This window comes from Nerophis lumbriciformis, linkage group LG29, assembly GCF_033978685.3.
Source record: "Nerophis lumbriciformis linkage group LG29, RoL_Nlum_v2.1, whole genome shotgun sequence".
Lineage (NCBI taxonomy): Eukaryota > Metazoa > Chordata > Actinopteri > Syngnathiformes > Syngnathidae > Nerophis > Nerophis lumbriciformis.
Window position 1 is genome coordinate 29,332,501 of NC_084576.2, and position 16,561 is coordinate 29,349,061.

Sequence of the window (16,561 nt, forward strand, 5' to 3'; positions counted from 1 at the left end):
GTTTGAACCAGATGAAAAATGTGGGAGTTGTGGAACTTTGAAGAATGTCCCATTGATTTCAATGGGAATTTCCAAAAACTTTGGGAATATCAGGAATTTTTTGGAAATTGGTAAAAAAAACAAAACTTGAATGGTCTGAATGAGTTGAAATGGTTGGTGTTGGAATTTTTCAAATCAGTGGAGAAATGTTGAAGTAGTAACATGTTGATTTGAGAAATGGTATTACGAAATTCCTCAAATTTCGGGAAAACCGGGAATTTTTCCAGTTGAAAAAACAACTTCGTTTTTTGTCTTAATTAAGAGGAATGTTTTGACGGTGGAACGGTTGAAATGCGTTGAAAAATGTGGTAGGAGTAGCCGCCAGAAAAAAGGGTGGAAATAGGGCTTTGGAAAACCAGGATTTCTAAAAAATCCTGGAATGTTTTTGAACTTGGAAAAAAGGGTAGTTTGAATTTCCAGGATGGTGGAATGTGTTGAAGGTGGAATGGTTTAAATCGGTTGAAAAATGTGGAAGTTTGAAAAATGGCCAATTCATTTTGAATGGGAAAAATGTCCCGGGAAACCTGGAATTCTGGGAAATCTGGGAATTTTTGGAATTTGTCAAAGGAAAGCCGGCGATTCCCGAATAAAGTGAACAGTTTGAAGTTGGAACGGTTTGAATCAGATGAAATATGTGGAAGGTAGAGGGCGCCAAAATCTGGAGAAGTTTAATAAATAGATTAACCGGATTGATGTTATTAACGGACCTCCTCCCTGGAGTCCAGCCTTTGGAATTTTTGTTTACTTAGAAAAAAAGGTAGTCTAAAAACTAGATGAGGTTATTCCTGAAGGAATTGCGTGTGAATGCTCCAATGCTGAAGTTGAACCGAAATCCTGGAATTTTTTTTTTTAAACTGTTGAAATAGAGCACACAATTTCCCAAACAGGCTGAATATTTTGAAGTTGGAACAGTTTGAATCAGATGAAAAATGTGGGAGTTGTGGAACTTTGAAGAATGTCCCATTGATTCCAATGGGAATTTCCAAAGACTTTGGGAATATCGGGAATTTTTTGGAAATTGGTAAAAAACTTGAATGGTCTGAATGAGTTGAAATGGTTGGTGTTGGAATTTTTCAAATCGGTGGAGAAATGTTGAAGTAGTAACATGTTGATTTGAGAAATGGTATTACGAAATTCCTGAAATTTCGGGAAAACCGGGAATTTTTCCATTTGAAAAAACAACTTAGTTTTTTTGTCTTAATTAAGAGGAAAGTTTTGACGGTGGAACGGTTGAAATGCGTTGAAAAATGTGGTAGGATTAGCCGCCAGAAAAAAGGGTGGAAATAGGGCTTTGGAAAACCAAGATTTCTTAAAAATCCTGGAATGTTTTTGAACTTGGAAAAAAGGGTAGTTTTAATTTCCAGGATGGTGGAATGTGTTGAAGGTGGAATGGTTTGAATCGGTTGAAAAATGGCCAATTCATTTTGAATGGGAAAAATGTCCCGGGAAACCTGGAATTCTGGGAAATCTGGGAATTTTTGGAATTTGTCAAAGGAAAGCCTGGCGATTCCCGAATAAAGTGAACAGTTTGAAGTTGGAACGGTTTGAATCAGATGAAATATGTGGAAGGTAGAGGGCGCCAAAATCTGGAGAAGTTTAATAAATAGATTAACCGGATTGATGTTATTAACGGACCTCCTCCCTGGAGTCCAGCCTTTGGAATTTTTGTTTACTTCGAAAAAAAAGTAATTTAAAACATAGATGAGGTTATTCCTGAAGGAATTGCGTGTGAATGCTCCAATGCTGAAGTTGAACTGAAATCCTGGAATTTTTTTTTTTTTATTGTTGAAATAGAGCACACAATTTCCCAAACAGGCTGAATATTTTGAAGTTGGAACAGTTTGAATCAGATGAAAAATGTGGGAGTTGTGAAACTTTGAAGAATGATCCATTGATTTCAATGGGAATTTCCAAAAACTTTGGGAATATCGGGAATTTTTTGGAAATTGGTAAAAAACTTGAATGGTCTGAATGAGTTGAAATGATTGGTGTTGGAATTTTTCAAATAGGTGGAGAAATGTTGAAGTAGTAACATGTTGAATTGAGAAATGGTATTACGAAATTCCTGAAATTTCGGGAAAACCGGGAATTGTTCCAGTGGAAAAAACAACTTTGTTTTTTTGTCCTAATTAAGAGGAATGTTTTGACGGTGGAACGGTTGAAATGCGTTGAAAAATGTGGTAGGAGTAGCCGCCAGAAAAAAAGGGTGGAAATAGGGCTTTGAAAAACCAGGAATTCTGGAAAATCCTGGAATGTTTTTGAACTTGGAAAAAGAGTTGTTTAAATTTCCAGGATGGTGGATTGTGTTGAAGGTGGAATGGTTTGAATCGGTTGAAAAATGTGGAAGTTTGAAAAATGGCCAATTCATTTTGAATGGGAAAAATGTCCCGGGAAACCTGGAATTCTGGGAATTTTTGGAATTTGTCAAAGGAAAGCCTGGCAATTCCCAAATAAAGTGAACAGTTTGAAGTTGGAACGGTTTGAATCAGGTGAAATATGTGGAAGGTAGAGCGCGCCAAAATCTGGAGAAGTTTAATAAATAGATTAACCGGATTTATGTTATTAACGGACCTCCTCCCTGGAGTCCAGCCTTTGGAATTTTTGTTTACTTCGAAAAAAAGTAGTTTAAAAACTAGATGAGGCTATTCCTGAAGGAATTGCGTGTGAATGCTCCAATGCTGAAGTTGAACTGAAATCCTGGAAAAAAAAAATTTAATTGTTGAAATAGAGCACACAATTTCCCAAACAGGCTGAATATTTTGAAGTTGGAACAGTTTGAATCAGATGAAAAATGTGGGAGTTGTGGAACTTTGAAGAATGTCCCATTTATTTCAATGGGAATTTCTAAAGACTTTGGGAATATCGGGAATTTTTTGGAAATTGGTAAAAAACTTGAATGGTCTGAATGAGTTGAAATGGTTGGTGTTGGAATTTTTCAAATAGGTGGAGAAATGTTGAAGTAGTAACATGTTGAATTGAGAAATGGTATTACGAAATTCCTGAAATTTCGGGAAAACCGGGAATTTTTCCAGTTGAAAAAACAACTTGGTTTTTTTGTCCTAATTAAGAGGAATGTTTTGACGGTGGAACGGTTGAAATGCGTTGAAAAATGTGGTAGGAGTAGCCGCCAGAAAAAAAGGGTGGATATAGGGCTTTGAAAAACCAGGAATTCTGGAAAATCCTGGAATGTTTTTGAACTTGGAAAAAGAGTTGTTTAAATTTCCAGGATGGTGGATTGTGTTGAAGGTGGAATGGTTTGAATCGGTTGAAAAATGTGGAAGTTTGAAAAATGGCCAATTCATTTTGAATGGGAAAAATTTCCCGGGAAACCTGGAATTCTGGGAATTTGTCAAGGGAAAGCCGGCGATTCTCGAATAAAATGAACAGTTTGAAGTTGGAACGGTTTGAATCAGATGAAATATGTGGAAGGTAGAGGGCGCCAAAATCTGGAGAAGTTTAATAAATAGATTAACCGGATTTATGTTATTAACGGACCTCCTCCCTGGAGTCCAGCCTTTGGAATTTTTGTTTACTTCGAAAAAAAAGTACCGTATTTTCCGCACTATAAGGCGCACCTAAAAACCACAATTTTTCTCAAAAGCTGACAGTGCGCCTAATAACCCGGTGCGCTTTATTACGATTCATTTTCATAAAGTTTCGGTCTCGCAACTTCGGTAAACAGCCGCCATCTTTTTTCCCGGTAGAACAGGAAGCGCTTCTTCTTCTACGCAAGCAACCGCCAAGGAAAGCACTCGCCCCCATAGAACAGGAAGCGCTTCACCCGCCCCCGGAAGAAGAAGAAAAAACGCGCGGATATCACCGTACGTTTCATTTCCTGTTTACATCTGTAAAGACCACAAAATGGCTCCTACAAAACGATCCGGTTCATAAAAAGACGCAATCTCTCCATCCGCACACGGATTACTACCGTATTTCACAGCAACTGAACCGCACTGTGGAACGGGAGCACGTACGGTGAATATTCGCTCCACAGGGAATGAGAAGTCATCCTTCACTGTGGTTCTAGCTTGCCATGCTAACTTCCACCCATCCAAAAGAGACCTTTCCAGCCGGCGTCATCATAAAAGCTAACTCGAAGGGATGGATGGATGAAGAAAAGATGAGCGAGTGGTTAAGGGAAGTTTACGCGAAGAGGCCGGGTGGCTTTTTTCACACAGCTCCGAAGGCGAACACACCTTCACTAAGACGGGCAGATAGCGCCGGTCGACATACGCCAACATCTGCCAGTGGATCGTAAATGCCTGGGCAGATAGTTTCGGTCACAACTGTGGTCCGACCTTTCCGGAAGGCAGGATTCACAGAACTGCTGGACAACAGTGACACTGACTCCGGTGACTTTGACGAGACGGAACCGGCCATTTTGGATCCCGTATTCGCCCAACTTTTCAATTCGGACACCGAAGACGAAGAATTCGAAGGATTTACGAATGAAGAATAACTTCAGAAGGTGAGCGCTATGTTTATTTTGTGTGTTGTGACATTAACGTTCGAGCAACATTATGTTGCTATTGTTCTACACCATTTTGAATTTTACTATGTTTGTGATTGCACATTTGCGTACATTTTGGGACAGAGTTGTTAGAACGCTGGTTTTCAATATATTATTAAAGTTTGACTGAACTATCTGACTGTTTTTTTGACATTCACTTTAGCGCAGCGTTTTTTTGACATTCACTTTAGCGCAGCGTAGGCGCGGCTTTTAGTCCGGGGCGGCTTATTGGTGGACAAAATTATGAAATATGTAATTCATAGAAGGTGCGGCTAATAATCCGGTGCGCCTTATAGTGCGGAAAATACGGTAATTTAAAACATAGATGAGGTTATTCCTGAAGGAATTGCGTGTGAATGCTCCAATGCTGAAGTTGAACCGAAATCCTGGAATTTTTTTTTTTTAATTGTTGAAGTAGAGCAGACAATTTCCCAAACAGGCGGAATATTTTGAAGTTGGAACAGTTTGAATCAGATGAAAAATGTGGGAGTTGTGGAACTTTGAAGAATGTCCCATTGATTTCAATGGGAATTTCCAAAGACTTTGGGAATATCGGGAATTTTTGGGAAATTGGTAAAAAACTTGAATGGTCTGAATGAGTTGAAATGGTTGGTGTTGGAATTTTTCAAATCGGTGGAGAAATGTTGAAGTAGTAACATGTTGATTTGAGAAATGGTATTACGAAATTCCTGAAATTTCGGGAAAACCGGGAATTTTTCCAGTTGACAAAACAACTTTGTTTTTTGTCCTATTTAAGAGGAATGTTTTCATGGCGGAACGGTTGAAATGCGTTGAAAAATGTGGTAGGAGTAGCCGCCAGGAAAAAAAGGGTGGAAATAAGGCTTTGGAAAACCAGGAATTCTAGAAAATCCTGGAATATTTTTGAACTTGGAAAAAGGGTTGTTTAAATTTCCAGGATGGTGGATTGTGTTGAAAGTGGAATGGTTTGAATCGGTTCAAAAATGTGGAAGTTTGAAAAATGGCCAATTCATTTTGAATGGGAAAAATTTCCCGGGAAACCTGGAATTCTGGGAATTTGTCAAGGGAAAGCCGGCGATTCCCGAATAAAGTGAACAGTTTGAAGTTGGAACGGTTTGAATCAGATGAAATATGTGGAAGGTAGAGCGCGCCAAAATCTGGGGAAGTTTAATAAATAGATTAACCAGATTTATGATAACGTTTTATTATTATTAATTTCTACAACTCTTATTTTTTTGTGATAGAGTGATTGGAGCACATACTTGTTGGTCACAAAAAACATTCATGAAGTTTGCTTCTTTTATGAATTTCATATGGGTCTACTGAAAATGTGAGCAAATCTGCTGGGTCAAAAGCATACATACAGTCCCAAGACCCAACAGAACTTTCCTCCAGAACAACATTTGATGGTAGCGGGGGGGGGGTGTATTTTGTAGCGTCCCGGAAGAGTTAGTGCTGCAAAGGATTCTGGGTATTTGTTCTGTTGTGTTACGGTGCGGATGTTCTCCCGAAATGTGTTTGTCATTCTTGTTTGGTGTGGATTCACAGTGTGGCGCATATTTCCAACAGTGTTAAAGTTGTTTATACGGCCACCCTCAGTGTAATCTGTATCGCTGTTGATCAAGTATGCGTTGCATTCACGTGTGTGCGCGAACAGAAGCCGCGCATATCTTGTGACTAGGCCGACACGTTGTTAGAATGGATGAAAAGCAGACGTGACGACAGCTCGTAGAGGACGTTAAAGGCAGTGCCTTTAAGGCACGCCCCCAAGACTGTGGTCCGGATGACTGAAGAACACCTTCGTTCGATAATGAAGGTTGCCTCAGCTCAAAGCCTGATGAACTAGCATCAAAGAAAAGATGGCAGGTGTCTGACTTGGGCACATCAGATTAGATCAGTGTGTTGCAAACTGAGCAGTTTAAAGTCCTGAATGGTTAGTTTATTCATTGTTATTTTATTTTCAAATGTATTAGCCTGTGGAATAAGTTAATGTTGATATTTACCTCAGAAGGCTGCAAATAGAAAAGAGGCATTAAATTTTTATTTAAATTGTATTTGATATGCCATTGATATTTTTTTTAATTATTATTATTTGAAACTTGATTTTGCATGTCACTATAAAGTTATATAAGCCTTGCTTGTTCAATATTTAATGTAAAACTTGTTTGGGTCCCTATTAAAAGGTTAATTTGTTCAACCTTGGCCCGCGGCTTTGTTCAGTTTTAAATTTTGGCCCACTCTGTATTAGGGATGTCCCGATCCAGGTTTTTGCACTTCCGATCCGATACCGATATTGTTTTTGCATTTCCGATCCGATACCGATACTGACCGATACCAGTCTATCCGAGCATGTATTAAAGTTTAAAGTTATTTAGCCTACTTAGTTGTCAGAATCATGTTGAAAAGGGTTTTAGTACTCTTGATAACAACTAGCCAGCTGAATTAGGGGAGTTTGAATAATACACAATGGTTGGTAACAAGAAACTGACCTGTTTATTCAAGGATAAACACGAAATAGACAAAATTATACATGACAAACAGAAATGGCATCATTGAACTAGGGCTGGGCGATATGGCCTTTTTTTAAATATTGCGATATTTTAAGGTCATATTGCGATACACGATATATATCTCGATATTTTGCCTTAGCCTTGAATGAACACTTGATGCATATAATCACAGCAGTATGATGATTCTATGTGTTTTGATTGATTGATTGAGACTTTTATTAGTAGGTTGCACAGTGAAGTACATATTCCGTACAATTGACCACTAAATGGTAACACCCCAATAAGTTTTTCAACTTGTTTAAGTCGGGGTGCACTTAAATTGATTCATGATACAGATATATACTATCAGATATATACTATCATCATAATACAGTCATCACACAAGATAATCACATTGAATTATTTACATTATTTATAATCCAGGGTGTGGAGGGGGGCGCCGGATGTAAGTGTGAAAAAGACAGCCAAAAGAGTTTGATATGAGAATAAATCTAAAGTTAAAATATAGGGTAGAAATGCACCCATTTTGCAGGAAATGTAGTCTTGATTTTCAACATTTTCTTTCAAGGCTTGCATGTCTACATTAAAACATTCTTCTTCATACTGCATTAATATATGCTACTTTTAAACTTTCATGCAGAGAAGGAAATCGCAACTAAAAAAAAATCACTAATTTTTTCATACGGTGTTGATGTGGAAATTTTTGCCTCGGCATTTTGATGGTGTGGACGTGTGGCACCGAATGTAGATAAGCGTCTCGACAGACGTCACAATATTTGAACAATGATGACGAAAACTGTTTTCTCTGTCGTGTCCGTGTGTCGAAAATTGTTATGCGCTTATTTTTTTTATTTGATTTTGTGCGTGGCATAGATTTGCTATGCGCAGAGGACGCTTAAACAGTGCGCAATTGCACAGGCGAGCACCTTAGAGGGAGCGTTGCTCGCACGGCTGCGCTAGCATCACAGCTAACGTTAGCCGTGCTGCTACCTCTCTGCTCGGGGAGGACGTATACGTATGTGACGTATGACGTGACAGTATGTGACGTATGTCGTGACAGTATGTGACGTATGACGTGACAGTATGTGACGTGTGTAAGAAGGTGCACTTGCTGTCTGTGAGAGGGAGACACAGGAAAGAGTGAGAAGAGCCTGTCGTGTAATGCCAGCAGCTAAAAGCAACTGCGTGAGAATTCACAGACCTGTGGATGTGTTGAAGGTGTGCTGGAAAATGCGGAACGGAAATTACAGAGCAGCAGAAAAGTGGAATGTATTATTTAAATCGGTGCGTTGGAAAACATGGACCGGAGTTTTTTTTTTAAACTGGATCTGGATCGGCATTTTCCCATGCCTTGCCGATACGCAATTTTTGGCAAATATCGGCAGCCGATCCGATCCAAATATCGGATCGGGACATCCCTACTCTGTATTTGAGTTTGACACCCCTGCTCCAGAAGGTCTTATCTTTGTCCATGTGATGTCAGATGAAAACAAAAATTGAGCTGTTTGGTCACATTACCTTAAAAACCGGAACAGCACGGACCAAAATGTTTACGGCACAAACGAATGGCATTATTTTAAATATTTGCAACTTCACACAGGCGTTAACATGCGACATATTTTCTTAGAATGTAAACATTCACGAATAAGATGCTTGGTCACAAACAAGAGCACTAAAAGCAGTTTTTGTCAGAGCGTCCATCGCCCTGACCCACATGGGGTAGCAGTGTTGTGGTGGTGGTGGTGGGGGGGGAGACAGGAAGTAGGTCAACAGTCAGACAGCGTGTCAGACAGATCATGTCACCATGCTGAGCTCACGGGATGCACGCTCGGTTTTGGCAACCCTAAATATTAAACAGCACGCACACCCTGTGTTGACTTTGGAGTCAGATTAGCAGGAGGGGATGCAGCAAATAAAAATAGGATTGACTAAATTCACCGTAGAGGTATGGCGTTATGTTGCTAGGCAAACTCCTGAGCACATGGTTAAACCAACTGCGGCAAACCTGCAAAGCCGCGCCCCCCACCCAGACCGAGGGTTTTTTGTGTGTGTGTGTTGTTGCCGTCAATCCTTGGGGTTTTCTGACTGTGTGGAGCTACAGGGAGCGCACAGAGATGCCACAACGCAGAGAGAGGTCACACTCGGACACAGTTTGATGGTTTAGGGGATGTGTGACCCTTTTAAATGATAAGTTTCATGAATGAAAAACAAATTACATGAAGGGATCTCATTTTTAGCTCATTAATAATTCACACAGACTACGTTGCATGCTTAATTTGATCCCATGATACAGTGTCTGGTTACGCAACTGCACGAGTTCCAGGCATTTATTATGAATTGATTTGCAAACATGCATTTTACATTCAAATGAAACACAATATGCTGTATTTTGCGGACCATAGGGCGCACTGCCGATGAATGGTCTATTTTCGATCTTTTTATATATATATATATATATATATAGTGGGGCAAAAAAGTATTTAGTCAGCCACCAATTGTGCAAGTTCTCCCACTTAAATTGATGACAGAGGTCTGTAATTTTTATCTTAGGTACACTTCAACTGTGAGAGACAGAATGTGAAAAAAAAATCCAGGAATTCACATTGTAGGATTTTTAAATAATTTATTTGTAAATGATGGTGGAAAATAAGTATTTGGTCAATAACAAAAATTCAACTCAATACTTTGTAATATAACCTTTGTTGGCAATAACAGAGGTCAAACGATTACTATAGGTCTTTACCAGGTTTGCACACACAGTAGCTGGTATTTTGGCCCATTCCTCCATGCAGATCTTCTCGAGAGCAGTGATGTTTTGGGGCTGTCGCCGAGCAACACAGACTTTCAACTCCCTCCACAGATTTTCTATGGGGTTGAGGTCTGGAGACTGGCTAGGCCACTCCAGGACTTTCAAATGCTTCTTACGGAGCCACTCCTTCGTTGCCCGGGCGGTGTGTTTGGGATCATTGTCATGCTGGAAGACCCAGCCACGTTTCATCTTCAAAGCTCTCACTGATGGAAGGAGGTTTTGGCTCAAAATCTCACGATACATGGCCCCATTCATTCTTTCCTTAACACGGATCAGTCAGCCTGTCCCCTTAGCAGAAAAACAGCCCCAAAGCATGATGTTTCCACCCCCATGCTTCACAGTAGGTATGGTGTTCTTGGGATGCAACTCAGTATTCTTCTTCCTCCAAACACGACGAGTTGAGTTTATACCAAAAAGTTCTATTTTGGTTTCATCTGACCACATGACATTCTCCCAATCTTTGCTGTATCATCCATGTGCTCTCTGGCAAACTTCAGACGGGCCTGGACATGCACTGGCTTAAGCAGGGGGACACGTCTGGCACTGCAGGATTTGATTCCCTGTCGGCGTAGTGTGTTACTGATGGTAACCTTTGTTACTTTGGTCCCAGCTCTCTGCAGGTCATTCACCAGGTCCCCCCATGTGGTTCTGGGATTTTTGCTCACCGTTCTCATGATCATTTTGACCCCACGGGATGAGATCTTGCGTGGAGCCCCAGATCAAGGGAGATTATCAGTGGTCTTGTATGTCTTCCATTTTCTGATAATTGCTCCCACAGTTGATTTTTTCACACCAAGCTGCTTGCCTATTGTAGATTCACTCTTCACAATCTGGTGCAGGTCTACAATTCTTTTCCTGGTGTCCTTCGACAGCTCTTTGGTCTTGGCCATAGTGGAGTTTGGAGTCTGACTGTTTGAGGCTGTGGACAGGTGTCTTTTATACAGATAACGAGTTCAAACAGGTGCCATTAATACAGGCAACAAGTGGAGGACAGAAGAGCTTCTTAAAGAAGAAGTTACAGGTCTGTGAGAGCCAGAGATCTTCCTTGTTTGAAGTGACCAAATACTTATTTTCCACCATAATTTACAAATAAATTCTTTAAAATTCCTACAATGTGAATTCCTGGATTTTTTTTCACATTCTGTCTCTCACAGTTGAAGTGTACCTATGATGAAAATTACAGACCTCTGTCATCATTTTAAGTGGGAGAACTTGCACAATCGGTGGCTGACTAAATACTTTTTTGCCCCACTGTATATATAAATATATATATATATACCGTACTGTATTTCCTTGAATTGCCGCCAGGTAAATACTATGTCATTAAATGACTCCCGCCTCCTGTTGGTAGAGGGCGCTAGTGATCCTTCTTGCGACTACTCGGCTGCAGAAGAAGTGACAACAAGCAGCAACAGTTAGCAGCGATCGTTTATTTTTTCCTCTCGCTTGCACTTTTAACATGAGGATTACATATCTAAAATAAAACAGTTTTCTAAACTGGACTTTCAATCGAAGCAGGAGGTAATAATTAAAGGAAGATCTCCATCGAGACAGAGAGACTTTTAAAACTGAAGAAAGATAAGGAAGACTTCTATAAACAAGTTATCGATGCTTTTAGTCAGAAGGAGCTGCGCATGGACTTCATTCATAAGTAAAAGTAAGACCATAATAACGTTTTTTAATCAAATGTGCTTTTCATGATGGTATACTTACATCACACTCAAATTTATAAGCGCAGGCCTAAATTTACCGCATGCCTTTGGTAAGTGCCGGAGTGAGAAGAGGTTTTAAATTAATTAGCGCATGCTTACATTTACTGCATGCCTTTGGTAAGCGCCGGAGTGAGAAGAGGTTTTAAATTAATTACCGCCCCGGCGCCAATTCAAGGAAATACGGTGTATATATATATATATATATATATATATATATATATATATATATATATATATACACACACACACACACATATATATATATATATACACATATATACACACACATGTATACATATATACACATACATATATATATATATATATATATATATATATATATATATATATATATATATATATATATATATATATATTAGGGCTGCAACTAACGATTAATTTGATAATCGATTAATCTGTCGATTATTACTTCGATTAATAATCGAATAAAAGAGACAAACTACATTTCTATCCTTTCCAGTATTTTATTAGTGGAAAAAACCAGCATACTGGCACCATACTTATTTTGATTATTGTTTCTCAGCTGTTTGTAAATGTTTCAGTTTATAAATGAAGGTTTATAAAAATAAATAAAAAATAAAAATAAAAAAAGTAGCCTGTGCGCATAGCATAGATCCAACGAATCGATGACTAAATTAATCACCAACTATTTTTATAATCGATTAGTTGTGTATATATACAGGTAAAAGCCAGTAAATTAGAATATTTTGAAAAACTTGATTTATTTCAGTAATTGCATTCAAAAGGTGTAACTTGTACATTATATTTATTCATTGCACACAGACTGATGCATTCAAATGTTTATTTCATTTAATTTTGATGATTTGAAGTGGCAACAAATGAAAATCCAAAATTCCGTGTGTCACAAAATTAGAATATTACTTAAGGCTAATACAAAAAAGGGATTTTTAGAAATGTTGGCCAACTGAAAAGTATGAAAATGAAAAATATGAGCATGTACAATACTCAATACTTGGTTGGAGCTCCTTTTGCCTCAATTGCTGCGTTAATGCGGCGTGGCATGGAGTCGATGAGTTTCTGGCACTGCTCAGGTGTTATGAGAGCCCAGGTTGCTCTGATAGTGGCCTTCAACTCTTCTGCGTTTTTGGGTCTGGCATTCTGCATCTTCCTTTTCACAATACCCCACAGATTTTCTATGGGGCTAAGGTCAGGGGAGTTGGCGGGCCAATTTAGAACAGAAATACCATGGTCCGTAAACCAGGCACGGGTAGATTTTGCGCTGTGTGCAGGCGCCAAGTCCTGTTGGAACTTGAAATCTCCATAGAGCAGGTCAGCAGCAGGAAGCATGAAGTGCTCTAAAACTTAATGGTAGACGGCTGCGTTGACCCTGGATCTCAGGAAACAGAGTGGACCGACACCAGCAGATGACATGGCACCCCAAACCATCACTGATGGTGGAAACTTTACACTAGACTTCAGGCAACGTGGATCCTGTGCCTCTCCTGTCTTCCTCCAGACTCTGGGACCTCGATTTCCAAAGGAAATGCAAAATTTGCATGGTTGGGTGATGGTTTGGGGTTCTATGTCATCTGCTGGTGTGTATATATATATATATATATATATATATATATATATATATATATATATATATATATATATATATATATATATATATATATATATATTTATATTAGGGATGTAACGGTACACAAAAATTTCGGTTCGGTACGTACCTCGGTTTAGAGGTCACAGTTCGGTTCTTTTTCGGTACAGTAAGAAAACAACAAAATATACATTTTTGGGTTATTTATTTACCAAATTTGCAAAATCTTCCACCAAAAATATTTTTCTTAGTGTAATATTTGATGTGAAGTAATGGGAACCTTGGACAGGCCAATAATTCATAATAACATTGATTTTGATTCAATATTATGTTTTGAGCAATGACAGTTTGAAAGAAAAAAAAACAGCTTTGTTTTATGAGTCAACATTGCAACTTTTTCTAAATTAAATTTCATCTTTAAGCTTTTTTTATTTTACTTTTGTTATGTTTTTGTTTATTTTAATAGTATTTTTAGAATGTGCCGTGGGCCTTTAAAACATTAGCTGTGGGCCACAAATGGCCTCCGGGGCACACTTTTGACACCCCTGCTATAGATAATAAAAAATGAAATGTGATAAATCTATGGATAAAAATCAGAGCCTGGCGACGCATGCGCGTTTATCATAACTCTCTCTCTCTCTCTCTGTCTCTAACCCTCCCTCACCAATGCTGCTGCGCACACAATTTTGCTTTGTTTTTAACCCCTTCTTAACCCTGAACGCACATTGAAAATACACGCAACCCTAACTCAAAATGCCAGACATTTGAGGCATTTAAGAAACTCCGCCCTGACAGCTCCGCAAAAGAGGACATGTCCGGTGAAAAGAAGACGTATGGTCAGTCTATCCTAGCCCGTTAGCTGCTAGCATGCCGTGTGTTGTGCCTCGGTGTGCATTGTTTACACAATGTGCGTTACGCTACGTAATATGTACGTGTGGAAACTCGTTCGGTACACCTCCGAACCGGAACCCCCGTACCCAAACGGTTCAATACAAAGACACGTACCGTTACACCCCTAGTACCCACTGTTAGTCCATTTGTAGCGCGGAAGTAGTCATGGCAGTAATATTACACAAGCTTAAACACTAATTTTTATCTGTAAACTGTGAGATGGGGTCTTTAATGTATGTCAACGCTACAGAAAGTTTGTAAATAACGCTGCAATAAAGTAAAGGTCGGGTATAAAAAGGCAGTAAAAGACTCGTCTGTGACCTTTGCTACTCATTGTACTGTCGAGGAGAGTAACAATACATGGCTGAATGACGAAAATATACAAATAGGACATGTCTAGTCATCAAACATTCCATTTTATGCATGTGCACTGAAAAATGTAAACACAGTCGCTTCAAAGAGTGGATTTTTGTTAAAAAAAAAAGGAAGCATATTTTATGTGTTTAATGCATAAATTAAGCATTTTCAAGCAAGCTGAAAATATCAATTCCACAGTAATATTGGCCATCTACCGCTTATCCCTCCCGTTGTCGCGGCGGTGCTGGAGCTTATCCCAGCTGCATTTGGGGCGTAAGTGACCACGACATGGCAGGGCCAACACAGATAGACAACATTCACACACACACACACACACACACACACACACACACACAACGCTCAGCTAAAGAAAACCCACTGATTGGCTGCGCCACAAACAGCATCCAGTGCCGCTCTCATAATGGTTAAAAAAATATTTAGAAGGTTTTATGGTAGATTTACAAAAATATTCTGGGAAATAATCTGGGAATTTGTCGACGGAAAACCCGCGATTCCCTAATAGGCTGAACAGTTTGAATCGGGTGTAAAATGTGGAATGTAGAGCATACCTATATCTGGAGAAGAAGAAGTTGAATAAATAGATTAATTTTGGTGGAAAAAATTGTGGAACTTTGAAAAATGTTCCATTCATTTCATTGAAATTTGGCAATTTTGGGAAAAGCGGGAATTTTGGGGAAAACGTTAAAAGACTTGAATATTCTGAATGAGTTGAAATGGTTGGTGTTGGAATTTTTCAAATCGGTCGAGAAATGTTGAAGTAGTAACATGTTGAATTGAGAAATGGTACTAAGGAATTTCAGGAAAAGCGGGAATTTTTGGGGAGAACGTTAAAAGACTTGAATATTCTGAATGAGTTGAAATGGTTGGTGTTGGAATTTTTCAAATCGGTCGAGAAATGTTGAAGTAGTAACATGTTGAATTGAGAAATCGTATTACGGAATTCCTGGAATTTGGGGAAAACTGGGACATTTTCCAGTTAAAAAAACAACTTAATTTTTTTTGCCCTAATTGAGAGGAATGTTTTGACGGTTGAACGGTTGAAGTGGGTTGAAAAATGTGGGAAGGGCAGTCGCCAGAAAAAAGGGTGGAAATAGAGCTCTGGAAAAGCAGGAATTCTGGAAAATCCTGGAATTGTTTTCAACTTGGAAAAAAAGTGGTTTGAATTTCCAAGAAGGTGGAATGGCATGAATTGGTTGAAAAATGTGGAAATGGTGGAAGTTTGAAAAATGGCCAATTCATTTTGAATGGGAAAAATGTCCCGGAAAACCTGGAATTCTGGGAATTTTTGGAATTTGTCAAGGGAAAGCCTGTGATTCCCGAATAGGCTGAACAGTTTGAAGTTGGAACAGTTTCAATCAAGTGAAAAATGTGGAAGGTAGAGCGCGCCAAAATCTGTAGAATTAGAAGTTGAATAAATAGATGAATTTTGGTGGAGAAAATTGTGTAACTTTGAAAAATGTCCCATTCATTTCAAAGGGAATTTCATTGGAATTTGGGGAAAAGCGGGATTTTTTAGGGAAAATGTTAAAAGGTGGTTTGAATTTCCAAGAATGTGGAATGGTATGAATTGGTTGAAAAATGTGGAAATGGTGAAAGTTTGAAAAATGTCCAATTCATTTTGAATGGGAAAAATGTCCTGGAAAACCTGGAATTCTGGGAATTTTTGTCAAGGGAAAGCCCACGATTCCCAAATAGGCTGAACAGTTTGAATCGGGTGTAAAATGTGGAATGTAGAGCGTACCTATATCTGGAGAAGAAGAAGTTGAATAAATAGATGAATTTTGGTGGAAAAAATTGTGAAACTTTGAAAAATGTCCCATTCATTTCAATGGAAATTTCATCGAAATTTGGGAATTTTGGGAAAAGCGGGAATTTTTGGGAAAAACGTTAAAAGACTTGAATATTCTGAATGAGTTGAAATGATTGGTGTTGGAATTTTTCAAATCGGTCGAGAAATGTTGAAGTAGTAACATGTTGAATTGAGAAATTGTATTACGGAATTCCTGGAATTTGGGGAAAACCGGGAAATTTTCCAGTTAAAAAAAACAACTTCATTTTTTTGCCCTAATTGAGAGGAATGTTTTGACGGTTGAAGTGGGTTGAAAAATGTGGGAAGGGCAGTCGCCAGAAAAAAGGGTGGAAATAGAG

General features: G+C 38.8%; 1 protein-coding gene across 1 annotated transcript in view; it reads right to left on the reverse strand.

Moving 5' to 3' along the window:
• sinhcaf (SIN3-HDAC complex associated factor) overlaps positions 1-16,561 on the reverse strand; it is a 39,775-nt gene that overhangs the window by 13,875 nt on the left and 9,339 nt on the right.